At 33.6% G+C, this 23,713-nt stretch overlaps 1 pseudogene; it reads left to right on the top strand.

The window, feature by feature from the left end:
• Nucleotides 1-23,713, top strand: part of LOC110617381 — a 180,563-nt pseudogene that overhangs the window by 151,998 nt on the left and 4,852 nt on the right.

The following is a 23,713-nucleotide window of genomic DNA, read 5'->3' on the forward strand; positions in this document are numbered from 1 at the left end:
TCATATTTTTGTTTTAACAGGTAAATCCAAGTAACACGAGTGCAATCATCAATAAACGTCACAAAGTATCTATAATCAGGGGAGACAGTTTCCGGGGCAGGCCCCCATACATCAGAGTGTATTATTGAGAAGGGAGTATCAGACTTATTTGTGGATATATGATAAGTACTCTTATGACTCTTAGCAAGCACACATGAAGAACAAACTGGAATGTCAATGGATCTAAACTCAGGAAACAAAGTACGGAGATAATCACTTGAGGGATGGCCGAAGCGCCGATGCCAGAGCCATAACTGTCGGGTTGGGGACCCTTGAGCTAAATGACCTGACCCAGTACTTGAGACCTCCTCCACATAGTATAGTCCATCTTTCTCAGTACCACAGCCCAGTACCGTGCCTGTATGAATATCCTGCAAAACACAAAAATGAGGATACATGAGTACTCTGCAATTTAACTGTTTGGTGATCTGACTGACAGAGAGTAATTTGCAAGATAAGGTACATAGAGACTGTTGGAGACATTTAAAGTGGGGTTTATAGAAACGGTACCGCCACCGATGACTGGGAAGGAGCCACTGGTAGTGTTTAGAATATTGGATTTTGAGGGTGGGGCTGACACAACAAAATCTGAAGAATCATTAGTCATGGTGTCTGTGGTTCCTGAATCAAATATCCACCCATTAGCATTTTGTACCTTGTGAGCATGACCGATAGAATTAAGGGCTAACGATTCAGTTTTGAGATTACAAACAGACTTATCTAAAACATCTGGGACCAGGGATTTAATTTTACAAGAATTAAAACAAGCAGGGGCACATTTAGATTTATTTAAAAAGACAGGGGTAGAAAGGTCATTGTCCATCCTTTCTAACCCTAAAATACCTCCTTTCCGATCATATAGGACACCCGTGCCTCCTCCTTTCTCGGCTCCTTGTAGCGCCGCTGCAACCCCTGAGCTCTGTCTGTTGCCCGAGTTTTCCTCCGTTTGTCCGATCAAGTTGTTGCCGCAGGCAGCCTTTTGGTTGCCGCTGGTAGTGTCCGCGGACGTATTCCCTGCGCCTTGTCCCTTTCCTTTCTTCTTACGGATCTTGTTTTCCTCCCACCACTCCGGATACCCTATGATCTTAAAGCATCCGTCCCGGGTATGTCGAGATCCGCCGCAATGGGTGCATTTTAGGCCTGATTTATCATCCCGGAGTGATGACTTGTCTGTGTCTGACCGGTTTTTAGCCAATAGACCGGCCCCCACGAGGTCGGAACCTGCTGTCGCTGGTGATGGAAGGGGAAGGTGGATGGCACGGCGCAACTTCTCACCTCGGAGCCGAGAGTAGGCATTGTCCAGGGTCGGCAATGGCTCCTCGTTGAGAATTTCTCGACGGACTGGATCGAGGTCCGACTCTACTCCGGCCAAAAACAGGTACAAACGTTCCTCCTGGATTTCCCGATTCCGGATAATGATATTATTGTCTCCTTCGATTCTGGTCAGTTGTCTTTCATCGATCTCGGCCCAGATGGCCTGAAGATCGTTGTATAGATCTTCCAGATTGCTTCCTTGTTGTGTTAGTTTGTATGCTTTAGACTGTAACTCGTAAATGATAAGTTTGTTGCTACCTGTATTGAATCTGATCTTGAGGGCATCCCATAGTCCTTTGCTTGTCTTGTGCTGCAATAAATTTGGACGGAGCTTCTGCTCTACCGTCTGGATTAACCATCCTCGGACAATGATGTCATTAGTTTTCCACAGGTAAATTGCGGGGTCTGTTTCTGTCGGAGGAGAGGGAGTCCCAGTCAGATGGTTTGATTTCCCTCGCCCTGTGATAAACATCTCCATCATCTTTGCCCAGACAACATAATTGGAATCATTCAATTTTATGTCGGACGGTGGCTGTGCTGAATCAAGAGTGAATTGGTTTGCTGATTTCTGGTTTCCATTTTGGCTATTCTGAATTAACTGGAATAGTTTTTGTGATAGGTCTGCTATTGGATCAATTATTGCCTGGGATTGGTCAGCCGGGCTGGGGAGGTCGGCCATTGTTGTTTCGGTGAGAGAAAGAAGGTGGGAAAAGTATCTGGTAGGTTGGTTTAGTAAGAGAAGGTCGGGAAAGGTATCTGGTAACGGATGATTGCAGGACGGCTATAATTTTAGGTCGAAACCTGGCTCTGATACCATCTTGAGATTATAGGAAGAAAACTGTTTTTATTTTCTTTCCTCTTGTGTAGAAAGTTACAGAGTTTATATAGTACATACTATGAACAATTAGGCCTTTGATTGTACCCTCAATTATGTCCTAGAATCATGCTATGCTAAACATGGTAAGATTTGATCACTAATTAATTTACAATCACTAATTGATTCACAATCATGACAGAGGATTCTTTCCCACACTACGTAGACCTGATCCTCTATTGGAGGTACGTAGGCAGCCTTCGGGTGCGGTCCAAAGATAATAAATGTTAAGACTTTAATTAGCAAATAGCAACGGTGTAAATTCAAGCTATATTAGTACATTTTCACGTCGAATAAATTACTTAATGAAAATTTAATAAGTTTAGTATGACTAAAATAATTAGCATGCAAATAATAATATTTATAAGATTATAGATAAAAGTAAAGCCACAAAAGAAATCATTGAATTAGCTAAGATATATGAGAGCAATTTTCATAAAGAGACCATGAGTGAATTAGACCCTTAATATTGCCAAAACTTGACTATAACTTAGAGTAGGAGCATACTAAAGTACCTAAAATGAATAACTTGGAAAGCTTGTAAAAAAAAACGGCAATTGGCATGCCAATAGGTGTAATTTATGATATAAAACAACACTTGAAAGGCAGTGTCACAGTCTATATATAAAACGTAAGTTGGCATTAGAAGTTATAAGGCATAGACAAAGTGTCGCAGCTACCCTAAATCCTCCTTCACTAGCAGACTAAATTAAATTGTTGCTTGAAGAAAAAAGGATAATGGCATAAAAAATCCAAAATTTTATTTCTTGGCACAATGAATTAAGATTTAAAAATATTTGGCGATTCTTTCCAAATTTGAATTGAAAGTGGGGGAGCATCTATCGGTAGCAGGCCATATTGTATTTTTTTATTACTTGACGGTGGACTCTACGCTACACCTTGGATAACCAAGGTGAGATATTAATCCTTGGTTAGTTAAGTTAAAATTCTTAATTGGTGTAGAAAAACATAAAATGCTCTATTCGATGCCGTCACTCTCTGTCGAATTTATTTTCCCGACTTCGTCCTTCGCACAAAAAATTAGACTTCTCGCTTCACCACCATTTTGGCTTCAGAAAAGTAGATATTGCCTTTGTTCTTTCTCCTAACTCTATTCACCTTTCGATTCTTTATTTCTGTATCTTCTCTCTCGGTGTCCTTAGGTCTCCTTAAGAATCAATTATCTTTAAACATGAGATTCTCCATCAAATTCAGCTGTCAATATCTGCAATTGTGTTCGTAACGTCGAATGTTGCTCGTATAATTCCTAATCTCAAAACAATCGTACTCGAGGGAAGGTTTGCCGATTGGACCCTGCGATGATTCTCTATCCTCACGGACTACTGGTCGAGTTGATGGAGTGGTTTTGACTCATCGAAATTTCACATGTATAGTGGCTGTAAGTCATGAGGTTTACACGACCTGGATGGCAGCTGCAACTTCCTTTTGCCTTATTTTCATGTTTATGGTTTATGTTATTTCGTGAGGGCTTTAACTATGGGAGCGATGGTGGTGTCCATAGGTAAATTTGATATGAAGACAATGTTGACAGTAATTTAGGAGCGAAAGGTCACTCACGTAGCACAGACTGCACCGGCGGTGGTGCTGATGACTAAGGATCCTAGGTTGTGAGACGGCTATGATTTGAGCTCTCTAGATGTTGGAGACTATAGCGTTGCTTCGCTTAGGAAAAGCATAGTTGAATTGTTCCGGCAACAATTTCCAAATTTGACTTTAAGTCAGGTTAGTTAAACACCAAACTTGGATTTTTACCATTAACTGGCAGTTAATTTCTCACATTGGTTATTCAATGTGTAGCGTATGATCCACCGTTAAGTAATAAAAAAATACAGATGGAATGTTACTTTAGCCACCGGCAAATGCTCTCCCACTTACATTTCAAATTTGAATTGAATCGCTAAATGTTTTTAAATTCTAAGTTATTGTAGCAAGTAAAATCTTTTTAATTAAAATGCAAAAAATCTTTAAAGGTTTAAATTTTTTATGCCATTATCCAAAAATATATTAATAAATAATGTGGTCACTCAATCCATTATTCCTTTCTCATTATTGACACTTGGTATCTATGAAGTGTTGATTTGATTTGAAAATTGTGTTTGTGGTTGAAGGAAGTTTAGGAAAGTTAAGATTGAGAGTTCACTGAATTGAAATTTTATCATTCACAGATGGAATGAGGATCAATATATAGAGGAGACGGTGCCGAATTTTCGATAGGAAAAAACCTTTGGATTAAAACTTAAAATCCTCAAAGATTTGGAATATTTATCCCATTGCTCCGAAAAAATATTACTAAACAAGACACACTCATTCGCAATTCCTTTCTCACTATTGAGACTTGACATATAGAAAATTGTATAAATATGGCATGTACATAATAGATATGTGGGTTGTAATTAATATTGCATGAGAAGAGTTTTATTTTGGTATAATTATTAGAAGAGTTTATCTGAGTTGAAAATTGTGTTTGTGATTGAATGACGTTTGGGGGTTAAAGGTTGAGAGTTCATTGAAGTGAAATTTTATTATTCATAGATGGAATTAGAACTAGTTTAGAAAGGAGACTCTTGAGTATTTTCGGTAGGAAAAAATATAATGAAATACATGATAATAGTTAATTGAAAAAATAAGAGAAGCACCACGAAACGTGACATCTCCAGTTCGGTTAGTTAAAGAACCTTATAGGAGTGTTGGAGTTAGTGGTATTAGAGCTAACGTTTACGCCGTTCTAGGTATTAAGGAGAAGGAACAAGTATAAGCAAATGTATATACCTTATAAGTTAAGGTCAGAATATAACTCTACAATAGGTTTTTGTAAGTTGGATAAGAATGTTATTTGACATTCAACATGCATTAGAAGATAAAAGTCGTGATCGCAATAATCTATTCAATGCTGCAAATGTGTGTATTGTAAGCTGCAGATTACATTATGTACATTGCAGCATTGATTGGAAAGTTTGTGCATCACTTTTAAGAATCTGCTAGGATATGGTAGATGCTTTATATCTGATGCAGTTGTTTCATGACAAGTTTCTAATTACTATGAAGTGACTTCTAATAAAAGTTTATATCCTTTTAAAATAAAATACTAGAGACATCAGCAATAAGGTATAGAATAATTCTATGATAGCGACAATGTACTCGAAAAACATATTTGTTTTTTGTGTTGTTTGTAATTAAAAGGAGGCATTTTATATATATTATAATACAAGAGAAATGAAAAAAAGGAGAGCCATGAGTAGGTGAAATAGGCTAGAACATGTCAGTGACCAATCTTCTTGTTCACTTTTTAGCGTAACGATTGTTTGATATCGAAACAAAGTCATAACCTTTTAGGGAAATAAATTTGAATTATCATAATACAAAATCGAAGGGTTGTAAAGAAAGATTAATTAGCTAAATATTATGTAAAAGTGGATTGAAGATACAAGAAGAATACACACATAAAATAAGTGATAGTTATAAGATGGTAGGTATGATTAAGGGGTTAGTTTAGATAGTTATTGTTTATTAAAAGTTTATTTGTTATATTGGTGATATAGTTAAATTTTAAACGCTTTATTCGGTACAAGTAATTATTATTGATGAGTTATATTGATATTTATTTATATATAAATTTGTGTGTATATATATATATATATATACATGTTTTGAATATTGACATCTAGTTTCTTAATAATATTGTGCAAAATATAGCTATGAAAATATAATTATTTATGTTTCCTTAGTTATTTACTTGATTCTAGATATAATGTGATAATGTGGTTGATTATTAGCTAGAATAAATTATGTTAATATAAACTTTATGTTATTATCTATTGTTAAGAGCTACGTAGACCTGATCCTCTATTGGAGGTACGTAGGCAGCCTTCGGGTGCGGTTCAAAGATAATAAATGTTAAGACTTTAATTAGCAAATAGCAGTGATGTATATTCAAGCCATATTAATAGATTTTCACGTCGAATAAATTACTTAATGAAAATTTAATAAGTTTAGTATGACTAAAATAATTAGCATGCAAATAATAATATTTATAAGATTATAGATAAAAGTAAAGCCACAAAAGAAATCACTGAATTAGCTAAGATATAGGAGAGCAATTTTCATAAAGAGACCATGAGTGAATTAGACCCTTAATATTGCCAAAACTTGACTATAACATAGAGTAGGAGCATACTGAAGTACCTAAAATGAATAACTTGGAAAGCTTGTCAAAAAAACGGCAATTGGCATGCCAATAGGTGTAATTTATGATATAAAACAACACTTGAAAGGCAGTGTCACAGTCTAGATATAAAACGTAAGTTGCCATTAGAAGTTATAAGGCATAGACGAAGTGTCGCAGCTACCCCAAATCCTCATTCACTAGCAGACTAAATTAAATTGTTGCTTGAAGAAAAAAGGATAATGGCATAAAAAATCCAAAATTTTATTTCTTGGCACAATGAATTAAGATTTAAAAATATTTGGCGATTCTTTCCAAATTTGAATTGAAAGTGGGGGAGCATCTATCGCTAGCAGGCCATATTGTATTTTTTTATTACTTGACGGTGGACTCTACGCTACACCTTGGATAACTAAGGTGAGATATTAATCCTTGGTTAGTTAAGTTAAAATTCTTAATTGGTGTAGAAAAACATAAAACGCTCTCTTTGATGCCGTCACTCTCTGTCGAATTTATTTTCCCGACTTCGTCCTTCGCACAAAAAATTAGACTTCTCGCTTCACCACCAATTTGGCTTCAGAAAAGTAGATATTGCCTTTGTTCTTTCTCCTAACTCTATTCACCTTTCGATTCTTTATTTCTGTATCTTCTCTCTCGGTGTCGTTAGGTCTCCTTAAGAATCAATTATCTTTAAACATGAGATTCTCCACCAAATTCAGCTGTCAATACCTGCAATTGTGTTCGTAACGTCGAATGCTGCTCGTATAATTCCTAATCTCAAAACAATCGTACTCGAGGGAAGGTTTACCGATTGGACCCTGCGATGATTCTCTATCCTCACGGACTACTGGTCGAGTTGATGGAGTGGTTTTGACTCATCGAAATTTCACATGTATAGTGGCTGTAAGTCATGAGGTATACACGACCTGGATGGCAGCTGCAACTTCCTTTTGCCTTATTTTCATGTTTATGGTTTATGTTATTTCGTGAGGGCTTTAACTATGGGAGCGACGGTGGTGTCCATAGGTAAATTTGATATGAAGACAATGTTGACAGTAATTTAGGAGCGAAAGGTCACTCACGTAGCACAGACTGCACCGGCGGTGGTGCTGATGACTAAGGATCCTAGGTTGTGAGACGGCTATGATTTGAGCTCTCTAGATGTTGGAGACTATAGCGTTGCTTCGCTTAGGAAAAGCATAGTTGAATTGTTCCGGCAACAATTTCCAAATTTGACTTTAAGTCAGGATAGTTAAACACCAAACTTGGATTTTTACCATTAACTGGCAGTTAATTTCTCACATTGGTTATTCAATGTGTAGCGTATGATCCACCGTTAAGTAATAAAAAAATACAGATGGAACGTTACTTTAGCCACCGGCAAATGCTCTCCCACTTACATTTCAAATTTGAATTGAATCGCTAAATGTTTTTAAATTCTAAGTTATTGTAGCAAGTAACATCTTTTTAATTAAAATGCAAAATATCTTTAAAGGTTTAAATTTTTTATGCCATTATCCAAAAATATATTAATAAATAATGTGGTCACTCAATCCATTATTCATTTCTTATTGTTGACACTTGGTATCTATGAAGTGTTGATTTGATTTGAAAATTGTTATTGTGGTTGAAGGAAGTTTAGGAAAGTTAAGATTGAGAGTTCACTGAATTGAAATTTTATCATTCACAGATGGAATGAGGACCAATATATAGAGGAGACGGTGCCAAATTTTCGACAGGAAAAAACCTTTGGATTAAAACTTAAAATCCTCAAAGATTTGGAATATTTATCCCATTGCTCCGAAAAAATATTACTAAACAAGACACACTCATTCGCGATTCCTTTCTCACTATTGAGACTTGACATATAGAAAATTGTACTAATATGGCATGTACATAATAGATATGTGGGTTGTAATTAATATTGCATGAGAAGAGTTTTATTTTGGTATAATTATTAGAAGAGTTTATCTGAGTTGAAAATTGTGTTTGTGATTGAATGATGTTTGGGGGTTAAAGGTTGAGAGTTGATTGAAGTGAAATTTTATTATTCATAGATGGAATTAGAACCAGTTTAGAAAGGAGACTCTAGAGTATTTTCGGTAGGAAAAAATATCATGAAATACATGATAATAGTTAATTGAAAAAATAAGAGAAGCACCACGAAACGTGACATCTCCATTTCGGTTAGTTAAATAACTTTATAGGAGTGTTGCAGTTAGTGGTATTAGAGCTAACGTTTAGGCCGTTCTAGGTATTAAGGAGAAGGAACAAGTATCAGCAAATGTATATACCTTATAAGTTAAGGTCAGGATATAACTCTACTATAGGTTTTTGTAAGTTGGCTAAGAATGTTATTTGACATTCAACATGTATTAGAAGATAGAGGTGATAGTCTAAAGTCGTGATTGCGATAATCTATTCAATGCTGCAAATGTGTGTATTGTAAGCTGTAGATTACATTATGGACATTGGAGCATTGATTGGAAATTGTGTGCATCACTTTTAAGAATCTGCTATGATATGGTAGATGCCTTATATGTGATGCAGTTGTATCATGAAAAGTTTCTAATTACTATGAAGTGACTTCTAATAAAAGTTTATATCCTTTTAAAATAAAATACTAGAGACATCAGCAGTAAGGTATAGAAAAATTCTATGATAGCGACAATGTACTCGAAAAATATATTTGTTTTTTGTGTTGTTTGTAATTAAAAGGAGGAATTTTATATATATTATAATACAAGATAAATGAAAAAAAGGAGAGCCATGAGTAGGTGAAATAGGCTAGATGATGTCAGTGACCAATCTTCTTGTTCACTTTTTAGTGTAAGATTGTTTGATATCGAAACATAGTCATAACCTTCTAGGGAAATAAAATTGAATAATCATAATACAAGATCGAAGAGTTTTAAAGAAAGATTAATTATCTAAACATTATGTAAAAGTGGATTGAAGATACAAGAAGAATACACACATAAAAATTAGTTATAGTTATAAGATGGTAGGTATGATTAATGGGTTAGTTTAGATAGTTATTGTTTATTAAAAGTTTAGTTGTTATCTATATTGGTGATGTAGTTAGATTTTAAACGCTTTAATCGGTACAAGTAAATATTATTGATGAGTTGTATTGATATTTGTTTATATATAAATTTGTGTGTATATATATATATATATACATGTTTTGAATATTGATATTTAGTTTTTTAATAATATTGTGCAAAATATAGCTATGAAAATATAATTATTTATGTTTCCTTGGTTATTTACTGGATTCTAGATATAATGTGGTAATGTGGTTGATTGTTAGCAAGAATTAATTATGTTAGTATAAACTTTTTGTTATTATATATTGTTAAGACCTACGTGGACCCGATCCTCTATTGGAGATACGTAGGCAGCTTTCGGGTGCGGTCCAAAAATAATAATTTTTAAGATTTTAATTAGCAAATAGTAGTGATATAAATTCAAGGCATATTAATAGATTTTCACGTTGAATAAATTACTTATTGGAAATTTTATAAGTTTAATATGACTAAAATAATTAATATATAAATAATTATATTTATAAGATTATAGATAAAAATAAAGCCACAAAGGAAATAACTGAATTAGCTAAGATATAGGAGAACAACTTTTGTAAAGAGATCGTGAGTGAATTCGACCCTTAATATTGTCAAAACTTGACTATAACTTGGGATAAAAGCATATAGAAGTACCTAAAATGAATAACTTGGAAAGCTTGTCAAAGAAACGGTAATTGGCATGCCAATAGGTGCAATTTATGATATAAAACAACACTTGAAAGGCAGTGTCACAGTCTAGATATAAAACGTAAGTTGGCATTTGAAGTTATAAGGCATAGACAAAGTGTCGCAGCTACCCCAAATCATCATTCACTAGCAGACTAAATGAAATTGTTGCTTGAAGAAAAAAAGGATAATGGTATAAAAAATCCATAATTTTATTTACTGGCACAATAAATTTGATTTTAAAAATATTTGGCGATTCTTTCAAAATTTGAAATGAAAGTGGGGGAGCATCTGTCGGTAGCAGGCCATATTGTATTTTTTTATTACTTGACGGTGAACTCTACGCTACACCTTGGATAACCAAGGTGAGATATTAATCCTTGGTTAGTTAAGTTAAAATTCTTATATGGTGTAGAAAAACCTAAAACGCTCTCATCGACGCCGTCACTCGCTGTCGAATTTAATTTCCCGACTTCATCCTTCGCACAAAAAATTAGCCTTCTTGCTTCACCACCATTTTGGCCTCATAGAAGGAGATATTGCCTTCGTTCTTTCCCCTCACTTTATTCACCTTTCGATCTTTTATTTCTGTATTTCTCTCTCGGTGTCGTTACCTCTCCTTAAAAATCAATTATCTTTAAACCTGAGATTCTCCACCAAATTCAGCTGTTAAAACCTGTAATTGTGTTCGTAACGTCGAATGCTGCTCATATAATTCCTAATCTCAAAAAATCGTACTCGACTCTCTCGAGTTTGAATCGTTGATGATGAGTCTAGCTCACTGTGGAGAAATGGAAGGAGGGAAGGTTTACCAATTGGACCCTGCAATGATTCTCTATCCTCACAGACTACTGATCGAGTTAATGGAGTTGTTTTGACTCATCGAAATTTCACATGCATGGTGGCTGTAAGTCATGAGGTTTACACGACCCGGATGGCAGCTGCAACTTCCTTTCTTCCGTTGCCTCATTTTCATGTTTATGGTTTGTGTTATTTCTTGAGAGCTTTAACTATAGGAGCGGTGGTGGTGTCCATGGTTAAATTTGATATGAAGACAATGTTGACAGTAATTCAGGAGAGTAAGGTCACTCACGTAGCACAGACTGCACCGGCGGTGGTGCTGATGACTAAGGATCCAAGGTTGTTAGACGACTATGATTTGAGCTCTCTAGATGTTGTAGCCTGCAGAGTTGCTTCGCTTAGGAAAAGCGTAGTTAAACTATTTCGGCAACAATTTCCAAATTTGACTTTAAGTCAGGTTAGTTAAACACCAGACCTGGATTTTTAGCATTAACCGGTGGTTAATTTCTCACATTGGTTATTCAATGTGTAGCGTATGATCCACCATTAAGTTATAAAAAAATACAGAACGAACGTCACGTTAGCCACCGGCAAATGCTCCCCCACTTACATTTCAAATTTGAATTGAATCGCTAAATGTTTTCAAATTTGATGTTCAACATGTGTTAGAAGATAGAGGTGATAGTTTAAAGTCGTGATCGCAATAATCTATTCAATGCTACAAATGTGTGTATTCTAAGCTGCAGATTACATTATGGACATTGGAGTATTGAGTGGAAATTGTGTGCATCACTTTTAAGAATCTGCTAGAATATGGTAGATGCCTTATATCTGATGCAGTTGTATCATGACAAGTTTCTAATTGCTATGAAGTGACTTCTAATAAAGGTTTATATCCTTTTAAAATAAAATACTAGAGACATTAGGAATAATGTATAGGAAAATTCTACGATAGCCACAATGAACTCAAAAAACATAATTGTTTTTGTGTTGTTTATCATTAAAAAGAGGAATTTTTTAAATATTATGATATAAGAGAAATGAAAAAAAGGAGAGCCATGAGTAGGTGAAATAGGCTAGAACATGTGAGTGAGCAATCTTCTTGTTCACTTTTTACTATAACGATTGCTTGATATCGAAACATAGTCATAACCTTTGAGGGAAATAAATTTGAATTATCATAATATCAGATTGAAGGGTTTTAGAGAAAGATTAATTATCTAAACATTATGTAAAAGTGGATTGAAGATACAAGAAGAATACACACATAAAATAAGTGATAGTTATGAGATGGTAGGTATGATTAAGGGGTTAGTTTAGATAGTTATGAGATGGTAGGTATGATTAAGAGGTTAGTTTATCTCATTAATGAGATATTAGTTACTCTAGTTAGTCGTTATCTATATTGGTGACATAGTTAGATTTTAAACACTTTCTAAATAATATTGTGTAAAGTATAGCTATGAAAATATAATTATTTATGTTTCCTTAGTTATTTATTGAATTCTAGATATAACTCTTATTCCTCCAATAGATTATTAAATAAATGAATAAAATTATTTCTGAATAGCATAATGTGATAATGTAGTTGATTATTAGTAGGAATTAATTATGTTAGTATAAACTTTATGTTATTATCTATTGTTAAGAGCTACGTAGACCTGATCCTCTATTGGAGGTACGTAGGCAGCCTTCGGGTGCGGTCCAAAAATAATAAATGTTAAGACTTTAATTAGCATATGTAAATTCAAGCCATATTAATAGATTTTCACTTTGAATAAATTATTTATTGGAAATTTAATAAGTTTATTATTACTAAAATAATTAACATACAAAAAATTATATTTATAAGATTATAGATAAACATAAAGTCACAAAAAAATCACTGAATTAGCTAACATACAAAAAAATAATTTTTAATTTATTCAATTCGATTTGATTTTAAATCGAACCGAATGAATAATTATCCCTAACTATATGCATATAATGTTAATGAGAATATTTAGTTTAACTTTTTCACCTAGATAATACATTTTGAAAGAGCTATTTTATCTATTTGGTAAACTCTTTGAAAAGGCGGCTGATTCATTTTAGAATTTTTTTTATCAGACTGATAATTAATTAGACCTTATTTTTTATTTAAATAATATTATTCTTTTAGTATATATTAATTATAAAATTTATATATTTAAATAAATTATTTATAAATATAAATATAAAATATTATAATAATTGTATTAATGGTAATCTTTATTTTTTATATAATTAAAATATTTTTATATATATATATTTAAAATATTACTTATTGGAAATGTAATAAGTTTAATATGACTAAAATAATTAACATACAAAAAATTATATTTATAAGATTATAGATAAAAATAAGGGTAATTTATGATTTAGTCCCTGGATATTGTCATTATTAATAAGTCAGTCCCTATATTTTTAGAAACCTATTAAAATGTCCTTATGTTTTATTTCCGTCAACGAAATAGTCCTTCCGTCCTATTTTTCGTTAAAATTAGATAAAGGAGGAGAGAGAAAATTTTTAAAATCCAATTTTACCCTCAAATAAAACCATTTATTTAGTCCTTGTATATTGTAATTATTAACAAGTTAGTCCTTACATTTTTAAAAATCTATTAAAATATTTTTATCTTTTTTCATATCTATTAAAACGTCCTTATTATTTTTTTCCATCAATGAAATAGTCCCTATCTTTTCTCACATCTATTAAAACATCCTTATCGTTTATTTAAGTCAACGAAATAGTCCCTCCTTATCGTTTCTTTCTGTCAACGAAATCGACTCTCCCTATATTTTTAGAATATATTAAAACGTCCTTATTGTTTCTTTTTGTCAACGAAATAGTCCCTATCTTTTCTCAGATCTATTAAAACATCCTTATTGTTTCTTTTTATCAACAAAATAGTCCCTATATTTTCTTTCCTCCTCCTCCTCCTCCTCCTCCTCCTCCTCCTCCTCCTCCTCCTCCTCCGAAAAAGAAGAAGAAGAAGAAGAAGAAGAAGAGAATGAAGAAAAAGAAAAAGAAGGAGAAGAAGAAGAAGAAGGAGAAGAAGAAGAAGAAGGAGAGAAAGAAGAAAAAGAAGAAGAAGAAGGAGAAGAATGAGAAGAAGAAGAAGAAGATAAAGAAGAAAAAGAAAAAAAAGAAGCAAAAGAAGAAAAAGGAGAAGAAGCATAAGAAGAAGGAGAAAAAACAGAAGAAGAAGAAGAAAAAGGAGAAGAAGCAGAAGAAGCAAAAGGAAGAAGAATTGATGAAGAAGAAAAGGAAGGAGGAGGAGGAGAAAAATAATTGGGGGTAATTTAGTCTTTTACTATATTTTTAACGGCAAAAATAGACAGAAGGACTATTTCGTTGATGGAGAGAAAACATAAGGACGTTTTAATAGGTTTCTGAAAATACAGGGACTGACTTGTTAATAATGGTAATACCCAGGGACTAAATCGTAAATTACCCTAAAAATAAAGTCACAAAAAAATCACTGAATTAGGTAAGATATAGGAGAACAATTTTTATAATCACCGTGATGATAAGAACAAATTGATACTTTTACCTATTTTCTTTACATTCATCACACTCTCACAAATGAGGGCAAATAAATTTTATTTTTCTTTTTATTCTTTTTTATTTTTCACTCGTTCAAATATAAAGACATTTTTTTATTATTATTTTCTTTCTCTTCCTATTTCTATCCAAACAAAGTGTTAATTGGGAAATTTTGTTTTTAAAAAAAATATTATTAAGGCACAAATGCAGATGGCTACGGATCATTGGAATCTGGTAAAAAAAATGACAGAAATATTGACAGGCAAAAACCGCTCCTTCCAAGCTCGTATGTCCCCTGGTGATAGCCATTTCCCCATTATCCTCGGAGAACTGCCCAATCTCTCTCCTCCATGCAACTGGCGAGCAAACCAACAAAACCACTACACTAACAAAGAAAAAAGAAATCTCTTTCTTTCTCCTCTAAAACCTCACCTGCAATGGCTTCCTTCTCATTTGGGCTATATCATCTCCAACCAACCAATTTAAGAAACAATCCGTGCGCTTTCCTTCTTCCCTTAATCTGTCTTCACTTCATTCTTAGTTTTGTTTGGCTTTATCTCCACTTAGATTAGGTTCAAGATTGCTTGGCAGTGGTCTTCTTGCAAGAGCTGAAGATAAGGCTAGAGGGTATTCTTCTTCTTCAACTCAGGGACAAGCTCAACAGCCCAGTAGTGCAAAACAGCTTCAGGTTTGTTTCAATAATTTATTGTCGCTAAAGCATCATTTTTAGGGGTACCCATTTCCTTGTTCAGTGGTTGGTGAAAGGGATTACTTGATTTTCACATGTATTTTTCAAATTGAACGGAAACCATATTTTTGGATTCCTCTATTGAGATTTGACATTTCATTTTCTGAAATACTCTTTGTTGTTTGTGTGTGATGTGTATGTGGAAATGTTCTTGTCACGCCTTTTTTATTACTTCTCTTAAATGTTGAAATGGATACGAGGTGGTTTCTCTTATGTCTGCAGAGTTACCGTGTTTGCATTGCAGAATGCATATTGGTTATTATCTGAAGTTCTAGCTGCTTGTATAGGACTAATTTATTGATATGTGAGACCCATTCAATCATTCATTACACATTTATTCCTCCTTTATCTGCCTTTTTCTGGTAGCAGTTCATGTTAACGGTTAGCATATATATAAAATCAGGAGCTGACAACAGAAGCTGGGTCATGTGATCCTTTATGTTCACTTGACGAAACAAGTTCACAAGATTTTGCAGCCACGTACCAGCCAAAGACTGATTTGCTAAAAGCTCTTGCAGTATTCGCAGCAGCTGCAACTGGGGCTCCAGCGATTAACCATTCTTGGGTTGCAGCCAATCAGGTTAACTCTCTCGTGTGGAAAAATCTTATAATTTGATGTATTAATTATTAACAAATGCTTAAATATGCAGTAAACATGAAATGATATTTAATGGTTAATTTGATGAAATTTTCTCAGACAGGATCTTGCTATGGCATTACTCTTTGGAATTGGATATGCTGCCATCATTTTTGAAGAGTCTCTAGCTTTCAATAAAAGTGGAGTAGGATATTGATGGCTGTGAGCTTATGGGTAGTTCGAAGCATTGGGGTAAAAGTCATAATTACTGCTTAATTATTACCAGTGACATTTTTTTTCTCAAAGAATTACCGGTGACATTTAGTTTAGATTAAAGTGTATGTTTCCCATTCATCTTCTGGCCACTTGCATGAGTGCCTGATGTATCATTTTTACTTGTTCATAGAAGCTATAAAATAGACATAATTGAACTGAGATGTCTCTCTGTGATTTCCTTAAATTTGTTATAGCCCTATCTCATCCTGCTGCTGGCTAAATTTCAATAAAAGGCTTCTGTTATGTGTAACTTATGTTGCCCATGTGTGGTTGTCCTTTTACAGCAGCATACCGGATTGGTAACTAAACTTCGTTACTGATTGATCTATAAAATAGAACAACTTCATAAATGATATCCTTCATTTGTGTGGGTGGATGTTTGGGTATATTTACCTTCTTTTCTTTGAAGAAATTTTGGATCATCATGTAGCTAGAACTCCCTTGGTGAAATAATTTCCACAATTAGGCTGTAGTGGATTCTGAATTGGGATGCCATAAACTGATAGACTGGTGCATGGAAGCAAAATTTTTTGGCAGCATGGTTTATAATGGCTTCCTGATAACTGAACCGTGAACTATAGAATTCCACATTGTTGTGTTTCAAATATCAATTATCAATACTTGTAAGTATGCAAACAAATAAATTTGACCCTGCCAGTATAAGTCCAAAGTCTCCCACCATAACTATCATGCAAAAATGGGTCCCTTTTTATGTTTCATGAAAACAACCATAAGTTCCAGGTATTGTCTATTACACTGTAATATTTAGCTATCACTTTCTTGAGCAGGCACCTTCGACTGATATAGCTGTTTCGGAGTTGACACATGCTTCTGCAGAAGTAAGTGAGGTCGTGTTTTTCCTGCTTGGTGCCATGACCATCGTGGAGATTGTTGATGCTCATCAAGGTTTTAGGCTGGTCACTGACAATATAACCACTCGAAAGCCCAAGACTCTGCTTTGAGTGGTTAGTTCTATATTCAGTTGTCATCTTCATATTACACGTTTTTGACAGAGAAGATGAGATCAAATTGAATAGTTCTTATCATAGTAGTTCTGAACTTTACAATGAAACCTATTTATACAATAATTCTAAACTAGGAAATTTGAGTATACAAAAATTTAACTGCTCATTTTACAATATTAATTGCAACCTTAATTAGGAACCCTAGCCTAATTAGGAGTATTCAATAAATTAAAAGGAAGAATATTATCAACTCTCCCTCTCAAGATGGTGCATAAATTTGAGTATACAAAAATATAACTGCTTATTTTACAACGTTAATTGCAACCTTAATTAGGAACCCTAATTAGGACTGTTCAATAAACTAAAGGGAAGAATATTATCAACTCTCCCTCTCAAGATGGTGCACAGATATCTTGTACATCCATCTTGCAAACCAAACCTTGGAAATGTTTGCTACAAATTCTCTTAGTGAAAATATCAACCAACTGATTTTAAAAAATGGAGCTCATCTTTGTAGTGCTGCAAATGTCTCTTGGTAGTCGAAACTATAGGTTTGAGTGGACCACTTTGTACCAACCGACCTTCATATCTTTCAATAGACCCCTCTGCTTTGTGCTATGTACTTATTTGTGAATAGTACTTTTGAACTATATTGAAAATATGCTTTTAACTAAATAGTCATTATGTTATATAATGGCTGTTATTTACAGGCTTTTAGAGGGCATTATTGTTACTTTCATTTTTTAAAGGCAAATCTTGAGTTGCACTGGTGACGGCGCCATTAGAATCTTTATTAAACGACAATGGCTGTTCTTTGTCATTAAATATTAGTGATGGCCATTACCTTGATAATTCAGCCAAAAGGCAGATGGAGTAGGTAAAAATTAAAAGAAAAAGAAAAATGAGATATGATATACCGTGATAAATAGGAAAAAAATTAGATTAGAAAAATAATAATAATAAAAATAACAATAGTTAATTAATTAAGGATTAAATTATGAATTTGTAATTTATGTAGTTGAATTAAATTAATAGATTTACATGATATGACAATGTTTAAAGGCAGAGTTGTAATATGATAAAGTATTATAGTTTGAGTAATTAAAAATTACACTGTATGGAAAGTTTTTGTTCCCATATTTAAATGTATAAATTATTTAAAGTTGGCCCTAGTAAGTTTGGTGGGAATTGTGAGTTAGTTTAAGGGTGTGGCATGCCATATACAGATATTGCAATACTGCACTATAGTTACACTGATTTTTGGGATACAATGAGGTACTCTACAGTTATAGACTCCTTTTGAGCCATACAGTTATTTGGCACTTTGTGCCCTACAGATACAGTTTCCTTATCTGACTTAACAGTACCATTTAAATTTATAGGGGACAAAAGAAAAATAATAAATAAATAAAAGTATTAAGAGAAAACAAATTTTTTTTACATGAAAAAAAAAGAAAAAGACTATGAAATTAAAATTTGTATATATGTGAAATAATAGTATGATTTAGAATTGTTTCAAATTGTTTGCTATATACTTTATTGTTATTTGTTTGATTTATTGTTGATAAATGAAATTTGATTTAAATGATTTATTTTTTTAAATATAAAAGAAGTTGAGCACCACTAAGCAATTTGCTTAGCGCGTAGGAATGTATTTTTCCTCGCGCAGGTTGTAGATCCAAGGAACAGTAGATCAAGATCTGCATCAACCCAATCAGAGTTACATTATTACTATCTTTGGGTATATTTTGTAAATTTCTTTATATAAAGTTACTTTTGGAAATATGGCATGTACATAAAGTTTTAGAGATAAAGTTATATATAGTTTGAATTAGATATATTTGAATATTTTAATTTTGGTATAAATATGGGTTACTAGTATAAGTTTTTGTGTTGAGATTAGTAAGATGGTTTTTGAAGTGTTTGATATGGATTGAAATTATTTTGAAGTTAAAGAAGTTTGGGGGTTAAGGTTGAAGTTTATAGAAGTGTAACGTTACTATTCGCGGGTGAAATTAAGTCCATATTTCAGAGAAAACTCTGCCGGATTTTTGGTAAAAAAAAAAAGCCATAAATTACATGATATAAATTTGGTGTAAGTCATCTATAAAATAAATTATTATTAAAATATTAATTTTTCAAATATTTCAAAACTAAAATTATTAACTATGATTGCTAAACGAAGAAGTAAATTAAAATAGCAAAAGTCAAGTTACTTTATGCAACAGATCAAGAATTTATAATATTTATTTTCAACCATCGATGGTTTTTTCTGTGAGCCCTTTAGCCGCACCTTCAATTTCTTTGGATTGATAGGAGTATATCTATTTTTTCTTATGTGTAAAGGAAAGCTGACTCAGAAGGTTTTCCAAATATATAAGAGGGAAGGAATGCTTCAAGAATTGAGTTCTTGATAAGGTGATTAATGACGTTTTTAGATTTCTGAACAAAGTAGGCAGAAGAAATGAAAATGATAAATCTTTTTATCTATAGTATTTTTAAAATTTAAAATATTTTTTATTTTTATTTTTAACTTAATAGATTTTAAAATAAAACGAAGTTGAATTTAAACGGAAATAACATATAGAAATTTAAATATTTAATTTTAAAAATAAACATATTAATCTATTAATAACATTACCATCCAAAAATGAAAAGTTTTTTTTTTTCCTTTGTTGTGTAACTTGTGTTCGAGGAAAAAGAAACCTTTGTCGTTTCGGATCATACAAGGGTGTTCGAGTGACTGAATCCCTAATCAATTTCACGCTCTCTTTGGTACTCCCAGCTCTGCAATTAGACCGATTCACTGAAGCTATCGTTCTATACTATTTGGTGTGAGGTAAGCTTTTCTGTTCAAATTTCTCCCTTTTCCTGCCGATTTTTCTTGGTTGATATTAATTTTACTTTGTTAATTTTATTCATTTTTTCCATCTTATTTATGGTGTTTCTACAAAATTCTAGTAGTTAGTCTCTTGAGAAGATTCTTCTGATGTTATACTCTCATCTTGTTATCTCATATTTTCTCATTGGCGCTAATTCTGTGTATATTTCTTTTTCACATGGTCGATGTTTAATATATTCTTTTGTTTTGTTTGCATTTGATGCCGAGTTGCATAAGTTTGTGTGTGCTATCACTGTAATTTCACGTTACGCGCCTCTTTTTTATTATGGGTTAGGATGTTTAGTTTATGGAGTTAGGCTTTGTTATATCTTAAGATGATATGCGACTTCGTTTCCAACTGTACAGGAGAACTTCCAATTCTGACGAAACAATTTGGTTATTTAGATCTTGGCTGTTGAAGCTGCAAGAGCAATTTTTTACAAGTAATGAGAATTAATATGATTTTCTTTTAATTTTTCTTTGTATTTTTATAGTGAGTCTGCTCTTGTTTCATCTTGGAAAGATGAGTTGTACTTGTGCTCTTTTGTTAGCTTCCTGTTTCATTTTGATTTGGGATTTTGAGTTTCACATGTCAAGTTATCTTTGGCAGGGTGCAAGGAATGGGAGGTTGATCCACAGTTAGGTTTTGGTGTTTTTGGTCCAAAGTTGGTTATGAAGTGACTGTTTCAAAGTGGTTCAGGTCCTTGATTTAGGAGATTACCTTTGAAATTTTAGTGATTAAATTTTTGTGATTTTGTTTTCTCAAAGCATTCTTATGCATATATAACTTTAAGATTTGTTATCTTTTTTGATAAATGATATAACTAACAATGATGGTGAATGATTTGTTATGAACTCCTTTTATGCTTTGTTCCATGAAGTAGTGTGTGAGATTGCAATTACAATTAATTTATTTTGTTGTTTTAGTAATCTTGAATTTCTTACTTCTAGAGAATTTTAAAATATTTTAGTATTTGGTTTCAGCTAACAATCCCTTTAAACTTTCTTTAATGAAACAGAAAAAGAATTAAGTGGGTCTGAATATTATGTGGAGAGTAGTAATTATTTTTAGACAGGTATTTGTAAAAGATTATTGTAATTGCTTAATTGGGTTCAGGTAGTAAGTATATTAAGTGGGTTTAGGGTTGCACAGTTTAAAATTCATTAGTATCCTACCTATGTCATCACTTTCTTGCTCGTCTCACCAGTAACCCCCTCAGCTCTTCCTAGCACCCACACAGCCACACTCATTCAGCCTCTCACATCTATTGACCCAATTGCAGTTTTGCCTCTCTCTGTCTGGTATATCACTTGATTCTATTTTTTTTCTTTTCAATTAATTTTAATTTCCCGATGTTTCTCATATGTTGATTCAGTGGATATGTGCCTTTTGTTTTAATTAATCTTGAGGGAGGATATGGAATTTCCGTATTTCAACATTGCTTTTGATTGAAGTGTACTCGACCACATCGTGCTTGCTTGCTCAAGAAAATGAAAATCTGCCTGAAGAGTTTGTAGTGGCTGTTCTTGTTGGCTTTTGGTTCATTTTGCTAATTGAATTTCTCTTTCAATTCTAATGAAATCTATTTACACTGCATACTTGCATGTCTGAAGGAAGTTAAGCTTACACTAATTGGTTAAATATAAACCACTAAATTTGTTTGGCTGTATTACCATTTGCAGAGAACTAAAACCCTCAGTCAGAGATATTCCAGACTCACCAGATAGAAACCCAATGGCTCTATGGAGAGCTCGTGCAGCTGTATCACCTCACTTGAACAGGCTTTTGCAACCTGCGTCTTTCCCCTCTGTCAACAATGCTTTCCGTGGTTTCTTTGCTGGTATGCTTACTTTGTTTGACCCTGTTTTAATTTCAGCTTAGAATTTTCTTACTAATTTTCTAATTATACGGAAATTGTGTTTGTCAAGACTGGTATGCTTACTTTGTTTAACCCTGTTTTAATTTCAGCTTAGAATTGCTGTAAGATTTTCTTACTAATTTTTGAATTATACGGAGATTGTGTTTGTCAAGAAGGGAAACCCGAGATCATTTTTATTTTTGCTGTGGTAATTGTACTCAAGATAAGGGTTTTGGTTTGGTGAGTTTCTCATTTCACAGTAGTGGAAACAGAGATAACACATGAAGACAGCAGGAAAGATCAGTAACACGAGTGTGTTGGTTAACTATACATGTGATAAGTATAGTGAGCAAGAGTCATAAATGAGTATTGTATTCCATTATTCCCTGTTACAGTATAGGCTTTACCAGATATTCACTAGCTTCTTTCATTTAGAAAGGTTGTGTCAAATTTATTTGCTGTTCTTTGCTGGAAAACTAGGAGAAAATAATGGGAAAGGGAAATTTTGAAGCTTGTTACCTTTTACGTGTCCTTAATGAGCTAGTAGTTAGTAAAATCTTAACTTGGCATTGTTTTCTCTATTGTATTCTATTCCTTCAAACTTTGTCAATTTGTTTAATAAATTAGATTTTGTTTCGATAGTATCTTCCAAATATGATGACAATATAGACATGACTACTAATTTGAGTAGGCCCTCTGTAACAGTTGGAATTTGATGATGGGCCTAGTCTAAGTCTACATGTGGTGAGAGTGTTGGGTCCAGAATGGGGCTTAATTAAGCTTGATATGGTAGCCTTCTCCAAAATGCCCTTGGGCAAATTTGATATGAAGATAATGTTGACTGTAATTAAGGAGTGTAAGATCACTCACGTAGCACAGACTGCACTGGCAGTGGTACTGATGACTAAGGATCCTAGGTTATTAGACGACTATGATTTGAGCTCTCTAGATGTTGTAGACTGCAGCGTTGCTTCGCATAGGACAGGCGTAGTTGAACTGCTCCGGTAACAATTTCCAAATTTGACTTTAAGTCAGGTTAGTTAAACACCAGACTTGAATTTTTACCATTAACCGGTAGTTAATTTCTCACATTGGTTATTCAAAGTGTAGCGTATGATCCACCATTCAGAAATAATAACAGAAATGGAAAGCAAATTTTAAGGAGAGCTTGGTGGCCACGTTGCATGCCACTATTCCCGTGGGTGGTGGCTTTGTCATAATACTTGGGATTCCTTTGACCCACTCTAGAGGACCGATGTGGCTTATTATTGCTCGTCCTTGTGACAAGCCACCTTGTCCTCAAGGTGAAAATCTGGAAACTGTGTCCACAACAAGGTTGTGTCTTCCCACGTTGCATCTTCTAGTGATAGTTTATGCCACTGCATTAATGCTTGTTCGATAAATTTGGAGCCCCGCTTAATCCAATGATAGTCCAAAACAATGTCAGGAATCGTGGTATTTGTCATCGGAGGAAGTGTTGAGCTGGTGGACCCGTGAGGGCTGATTTGCTTTTTCAAAAGTGTGACATGAAAGACCAAGTGAATGCGAGAGCTTGGAGGAAGGGTGAGGCAATAGACAACCTTACCAATGCGCTCCTCGATGGGAAAAGGGCCATAGAATTTATTAGCCAATTTGTGATAGGCTCGTCTTAAAACAGAATGCTGTCGGTATGGGTGTAACTTTAGAAATACCAGGTTGCTGACATTGAATTCAAGAATGCGATGTTTGGTGTCAGTTTGTTGTTTCATTCTGTTGTTAGCAGCATGAAGGGCAGTCTTGAGCTGATAGAGTAGTGTATCGCGGCAAGTTAAGAGTTTATCAACTTCATGCACTGGACTATTGCCCTCAATATATATAGAGATGGTAGGAGGTG

The sequence above is a fragment of the Manihot esculenta genome, chromosome 4 (assembly GCF_001659605.2).
Source record: "Manihot esculenta cultivar AM560-2 chromosome 4, M.esculenta_v8, whole genome shotgun sequence".
Classification (NCBI taxonomy): Eukaryota; Viridiplantae; Streptophyta; class Magnoliopsida; order Malpighiales; family Euphorbiaceae; genus Manihot; species Manihot esculenta.